The 7,728-nt window shown below is 36.6% G+C and overlaps 1 pseudogene; it reads right to left on the bottom strand.

Annotated features, from left to right (window-relative positions):
* Positions 1 to 207: 207 nt before the first annotated feature.
* On the bottom strand, positions 208 to 7,512 carry LOC149180511 (putative alkaline/neutral invertase B; annotated as a pseudogene).
* Positions 7,513 to 7,728: the final 216 nt, after the last annotated feature.

Below are 7,728 nucleotides of genomic sequence, written 5' to 3' on the forward strand. Positions count from 1 at the left end.
GAACAAAGTTGAGAAGTAGATGCATGCTCTTACTTGAGTATTATTTTCTTCAGAAAGAAAGCATGTTGTTGTAGACATTCCTGGTGCTACTTTACTGAGTTTGACATTCTCTCCTCTGAAAGAAATTTCAAATAAATTCTCTTCAAAGTATTTGTGGGAATGGTTGGCTAAGCGTGAGAATTCTTTGCTAGAAATTGCATGAGGCATTTAGTTGTCAAGAAATATATGTGTTGTTTTATTATCATTGCAGACATGGTTTGCTTTTATGCACCGCACACTTAGATTAAAAATGATCGCTTTTGAAGTAGAAGGAATGTCTGATGTAAATCAAAACATTCCAACAATGGTTGGAGACAGTATCTTCAAGGATATAAGGAAAATCATAGAGAACATTGTACCTCGCATTGCAGAGAACTTAGTGCTTACCCTTGATGTTATGGTGCATGCTTCTTTCCTTCCTCTGCACATAGCATGACTCCAGTTGCAACAAGGTTTATGTTGGATTGGTCGCTTCAATATGCTCATGAAGACAAGCAGTGGTGTTCTGCAATTTCTATTGGACTTGTGTCTACTTGTTTACATGCTATTGATTGGAAGTAAAAACATGGAATTATCGACACATTGTTAAAGGTTTTAGGCAAGAGAAACATAACTCTTGCAATAGGTGCATGTGGTGTAGCTCTATTTTTTTCTTCACAAATCCTCCTTATTGGTGATCCCATAAATAGTGATACATCGATAGAACTAGGAACAAGCAAACAAGAAAATACAATATTACCTGGACATGTTGCGAAAAGCCTAATTCAGTTGCTTTGGTCGATGTGTCCATCTATTATTGATCCCTTCCAAAACCTTTACCAACTTGAGATTCTTAATGGAGTTTATTGTAATATATGTTATAACAAACTGCCAAAACATGTTGGTAAACACTAGGACAATCTAGAGGAAAATGTTTGGGGTATTGTGGGGCTTTTCATTAGTCTATGAACCTCTATTGTTGTTATATAGAAGAGTGGAAGTCTAACCATGGTGGTTGAAATTACAAACCATTTAATATCTTGGATCCCTTTTGTGAACTCCTGGAAAGGAAAGCATTCACACTTAGAGTCTTTTGCCTGTGATGATATTTCTACAGTATCCTTGGCAGAACTTTCATCTTTAGTTTTATCTTCTACTGTGAATATTTGTTACAAGCTAAAACTTTTGGATGAAGGATTAGATTACCTAGCGAATGGATTTAAAATACTAATTTCTAAAGTTACACGTCAAAAGGACCATAGTTATTTGTATCAAAAAAAATTAATGGCAAGTTCTATTGGATCAGAAAACCTTCTTTCTTGTACTTTAAATGAATATGCTTATTATGCCAAGGTTGTTGGACTTTATTATGGTATTGATCACATTGGTGTTGTTCTTGGTGGTTTATCATCTTGTCAAAATGATATTTTAGATACCATGGTCAACATAATATATCTAAGTTTTTTGGAAATCACAGCAAAAGGTGATTACTAAATTGAAACTGTAAACAATTCATGGAATGTTTTAGGGTTGGCATCATGGATTCCAAACCTAACATGCATCAAAAGGGACAAAGGTGAAATAGTAATTGAGGCAAATGAAGTGAGGCAATATGGAAATTAGAATACTTAAAAATGTGTAGTTTCCACCAACCAACAAGTATTGAATAAAAAAGTTGTTCTAGCGTTGCTACTAGAACATGCTAATAATATTATTCCACCATTTTCTAGGCCTTGAAGAATTTAATAGGGCAAGACAACATAATACTTATGTATGAAATCATTTTTCAGGCACCTTTGGGACCCTGACATTGATAAACATACTCTAAATTGCTTGAGGTCAAGAAATCTTGGGTAGGGAGGACTGTAATGTCCCTGATTTATTGAGCATGAAGGTAGTGTTCTCTCTTGCCTAATTATCTCCTTAGGCTAGCTAGAGGGGAAATTTTCTAAGGAGACTAAAGAGATTGACCCCAAAATTCTTTGAAGATTCAGGTTAGAACACATAGGAACAACCTAGAACCTTGCATGGTGACCACGTTCTACTTGACGATTAAATCCATTCCAACTGAAGACTTTTCAAAAAAACTCCTAAAATATAGATCAATTTACAACACGTTCCTTTAAAAAAAAAACTTTTCCTAGGATTTCACCTTTCCTAGAGAATTATCTTTTGAATTTCTTTTAACTTCGTTCCAAGCCCCATTTTTTGTTGATGCTGCAGAGGCCCCCATATTTTAGGAAGCTTAACTTTTGGATTCCACCTTATGTTCCAGAGGAGGGAGGATTATCTTTCTCTGATCTGCCCACAATATCACTTTCTTGTTTTTGTCTATTGGAGGCATGAGCCCAACTGAAGTTGTAGCTCCTTTACCTTTATCCATGAAGAAAGGTTCTTACGTTGATTTTTTCTTCTTTTGAAGGAATTTCGAAGAAGAAAAAGAGATATGTGTCGCCTTCACATCGCCCAAATTTACCTCACTACTAAGTGCCTTCGCACAAATTTCAATTGAAACTAGCATGTCTTGGGATATATCATCTAATGGCTCTGATATTTTTAAACATTTATGTACGCATCTCTCTTTAAGAGAAACTAAGAGGGAATCCTCCGAAGATATTGAGTAGTGATCAAAAGTTGCACGTGCCCACCATTTTGATTTCTGAGAAGAAGATTTTGATTTTAACTTCCTTGCATTGTGACAGGATTTTAGAGAATGTCCTATCTCATAGTATGCTCTGCAGCGAAAGGAAACATTTTCATAGTCCAAGGATTGGACCCAGGATAATTCAGGGCCAATAAGATTCAATTCAGTGGGGAAGCCCTTGTTGAATTCCATTTCCACATAGATGTGAGCATATGTGTGCTTTAAATAGAGTCTGGTATCTTCACTACTATAATATAACTTACTTAAGGCATTTCCAATTGATGTTCAAGATGCAATATTCCACAAATGCAGAGGAAAATTAGGGAGCCTAACGTAAATTGGGGTAGTCATGATTGAAGCGGAAAGTGAATCGAAAGACGGGAACCAAGGTTGTAATGAAAGACCTGTACATCCCCAAAACCAAGGACCATCTTCGAGAATTTGTGCCTGATCGCCAGTGTTGTTGAAAACAATAATGAAAAAACCTCTAGCGAGAGGGTATATGTTTGACTCAGCTAAAATGAGGGGCATATAATGCTCATTAATCAAGGAGTGAAGATTAACAAGCTCCATCCATAAACCGTTAAACCTGAAAATTAAACCTGCCTTAGAGAAAAACTCGGCTTTGCTTAAGGCTTCCTACCCCAAGGAAACCTCAATCATGGGAGCCTCACTAATGAACATCATTTTAATTCCAAAAGGAGGGTTGTTGTCTAATGGTTTAACAATGTCATGAAACAACTTTATAGGGGGCTAATCGGAGCCCATAATAGATGAAGAGGAGGCAACACCAATAACACCAGCCGCAAGAGAGGAAAACGACTGATTAGATACCAAGGAGGTAGAGGAACAAATCCCAATGCTGGCAGAAATCACAGTGGGAGAGTGGAAACCAACCGCTGAAAGGGAGCTCATATATGAGACTGAGGAATTAGATCCATACGCCATGGACAGTGGAGCACACGAGTAAAGGTGGGAACTTCTTCCCATTTTGAAAGTATGTCGGCAAGTAACAAAAGTGGGGAACGATACAATTCCAGAAATCAACCACCATTAGCACTAGAAAATGTATGGGGAGAGAAGAAAAAGGTCGGTTAGGCCCAAACCCTGGCCACAGCCGCACAGAGGCTCTGCAGTGCCATCCTATTATTACTCGCACTTATATTATTAAAGTAAATAAGAGGGGTAAAATATTATTAATAAAAAGGGCCAAATTCCCTGTTATAAAAGGGAGTGGGCTATTGTAGGGAAGGAACAGGGGTTGATGCGACATCTCCCCGGCATTGGCGACCCTTCTGATCCCGATGACCCCTCTTCCTCTTGTCACTTGATGGGCCCCACTCCACGCCCCCTCCTCCTCCTCTGCCATCCTTCGCCATGCTCCTCGCTTTCCCACACCCTCTACGCCCCCTCCCCTGCCCTGTTCCGCATTAATTGTTGCCCTCCTGTTTGAAAACATCGCAGTTTAGAGTTTTGCAAGCACAGGGGATGGAGCTTCTTAACCTTTCCCCAATCGGACCTGCTCCATTCCACTCCTTCATTATCAACAGGCGAATGGACGAGGTCCAGCTCCGTGCAAAATTTCTCTCCGAAAACTCCCCAGCTCTTAAGCTCGAAACTGGTAATATTCCTTGAGCTGTCACTTTTTTTGTCAGTTTTCCATTTTTCCACTTTAATATTTCTTCATGTAGTAATACCATGCAGTTTGGATTTTATTTTTAGATATTCTCCTACATGTGTTGTTGCAAATGCAGTAAAACTAGCATTGAATCTCACTAAAAAAATTCAATGGTCTAGGATATTCTCACCTGGCCAAGATCCTCCATTATGGTAACTCCATCTGGTGTTCTTTGGATCGCAACGTGTTACTATTCGCCATTCATGACCCTCTAAGGCAGGGTATCAAACCCTGAGAGGCATCTCTCCAACTAGATCTTCCCACCACTCTTCAATAAGATCCATTATTGTCGTAGACTGTTTAGGTGTTGCCAAGGATGACAAAATTGCAATACAATTACCCAAACAATACCACCTAAAGTCCATCTGAGTTGGGCTAACATTTCCAATAAAATAACCTCCTCTCATTGGCATGAAATCAAATACCCAATCTGTAATGGAATCAGGAATAACATTGAATTTATTTACAGCGGTGTGAGAATATTCCTCGGTCTTGTATCAATATATGTTGTTCAACTACTCAAAGTCTAACCAGAAATAATTAAGCATGTGATAACTTAATTCATGCAACCTTTTATCAATTCTCTCTATGAACTCTTTTCCCCCACCTTCTGGTTTAAGAAGTATCCAAGCACACCTTAGTTCCACGAAGAACAAGGCTTGAATTTCAATGGGCTAACCATGTGTCATGCAAATAATGTGATATCTTGTTAAGTTAGCAGAACTATTTACCAAAATTCATTTCCAAAGGAGGCATAATAGAAACTGCAATATTTGAAGGTCAATATTATTTTGTGAGATAACAGAAATGCTCAACGAAGTTGCTTTCCAAAATCTATATAAAAAAAATTATGGATGTTAAAGGGATCATATTGAACCTACAGACGAAAGCACTCAAAACCAAGTAGTATAGTTAACAAAAGAAAACAACTTGCAGCTAGTAATCTAGAAAATACTATTATTTAAGGAAAACAGTGTGACAGAGAATTGAATGCCAAAACAATAAGCAATGACTAATCATCATTGTTGGTTGTCAATACTAGTTTTAAATTTCACAAAGCAGTGGCATATAATCATCCCTAGTTTCCAATGGAAATTCTACATTTCACGAGATAACTCCAATATATTGAAGGTGAGAAGAATATAACCATCTTGCGATCAACCATATAGTATTCACTTGCACAGAGGAGAGTGGGAAAATTGTCAAAGCCTTCAGAGAGGCACAATGAGAAAATAAACCTCATTCCATGCTGGCAGTTAGGCATATCTGCTAAAAAATTATCTCTAGTAGACTTTGTATACACACGCAACAGAATAATCCACCAAAATCTAGAATCTACGGGAGCAACTCTGCCTATCCATGCCTTTTTTAAAGAACCTTTGTGGTAGACTAAGTCAGGAAATATGTTATTCTTTCGAGCTAGAACTGAAATACAGCAGCGAGTGGAATATAATGGATTTCAAGGGATGGAATATAATGGATTTCAAGGGATGGGATATAATGGATTTCAAGAAGAATGATACTTGATTATAGTTTAGTGCATGCTCTGTAGGGTCCAAAGTAGCAATAGTTCCAACGGGCTTTCCTCAAAATTAAACCAGTGATCTCCGTAAAGCCTCCCATGCATCGGCAATCACAGCACGAGGCTTGGAGGAAGCTCATGCTGAACGAGATGTATTCTGAGCTGATGAACCCACTCCTTCCCTACACTAGCCCACTCCATTGAGAAAGTGTAAGGTCTCTTTCATTGTTTGGAAAAGGAAAAATATCTATTTCCCTACTTTACATAGCATGCATTAAACCAAAAGATTTTCATATATCATATAAATTACATTTTTTGGATTGTGTCTAATTTATTTTATGCACAATCAATTACCATTACAAATTTTCTTATGTTATTACCCTAGCCTTAGTGCCACTTCTGAATGACTAGTAATTTTATTGTATGTTTTTCTCTTCTGTATCCTCATTTATTATTGGCACTACAGGTTGTTTAATGTTAAAATTTAAATGCCTAATTCTAATATCATGTTATTGTTATCTTATTTTTCAGCTATTGTAACCATAAAAATGGTTCAAAAGTGGATCATGTGCATTGAGGTCTCCTGTTATCCTAATCTAGGACGAGTAGTCGTTCAATTTGTTCTTTACAATAGTGCAACCAAACATGTGTTGCATAGAAAGAAAGAAGTGCAGGGAAAGACTACAAACAACGAGGCATACTACATTTCCCTTTTGGAAGGGTTGAAAGAGGCAACAAATATTGGTGTCAATGATATCACCATACTCACAAATTAAGAGTTAATTTGAAACCAGATGAAAGGCACATATCAAGTTCGAAAGGACAATCTCAAACTGTTTTACAAGGAAGCCAAAAGTTGGAGTTATAAATTTCAATCTTTTAACATAAAATACCATGCAGATATAAAAAGAATGTCCACTCAACTACTATGTGGAGCTCTGAATGATGACATAGGATCATGATCTGTCAAACCAGAAGTCATTGAGAAGAAGCAACATCGGTCATTGTTATGTGAATGTGTGTTTGTTGTCATTTTTGTGGGAGCGCTCATGGCATGGTTCTTCTATTAAAGAAGAACTCGTTAATGTACTTTTTCCCATAACATCCAAAGATTGAGTTCTCTTGTGTGGGTCACAAGTATATGGACAAATGTGATATATTCCATGTATATGGAGAAATGTAATATTTGCATGGTTTGTGAATAAATAATTGAATGTTGTTGAGGTTATAAATATTTTATTTTGTGTTATTTTACCATGTTAGTGATTTGGATTTTCTAATGCATTGAGGCAATTATGTCTAGATTTAAAGTTTAAATTAGTCAAGGGGCCTAAAAATGTTAACATTAATGTGAAAATGTTCTATTTTTGTGAGTTAAAACACAACACCTGGCAACCTCCATCGCCCTCTTTCATGTTTTTTATTGGAATTAGAAAATTACGCTTAAATCATAAGTAAGAAAACAGTATTAAAAAAAACAAATCCAATGAATTTCATATCCATAAAATTGAACAGAATTTGGAGATTACGTTATACATTTAAACCTTATTTTTAAATTTTGCACAACTATTTCATTCTGCGAACGTAATTTTATCCATCAAATACAGGCTTATACTCACCTTCAAGTTGACAATCCAAAATTTTATCCATAGTATAGTGGTAGTATTACCTTCAAGTTTTCAATTTAGAAATTTTATGTATGAAGTACATATTGAGCCTCACAATCGAGGTTTAGTCTCAATTTGCACATTGCAATGTGTTATGTTTCCTTGGAATTTGCAAATTGTAGGAAATATGGCTTAAAATCACATGGATCAAGCCAAAACCATAACAAAACTTATCTATAATCACATGTGGTCCTTAATC

Source organism: Pinus tabuliformis, chromosome 3_2 (genome assembly GCF_031772625.1).
Source record: "Pinus tabuliformis cultivar Carrire ecotype Pingquan chromosome 3_2, CPIR1, whole genome shotgun sequence".
Classification (NCBI taxonomy): Eukaryota; Viridiplantae; Streptophyta; class Pinopsida; order Pinales; family Pinaceae; genus Pinus; species Pinus tabuliformis.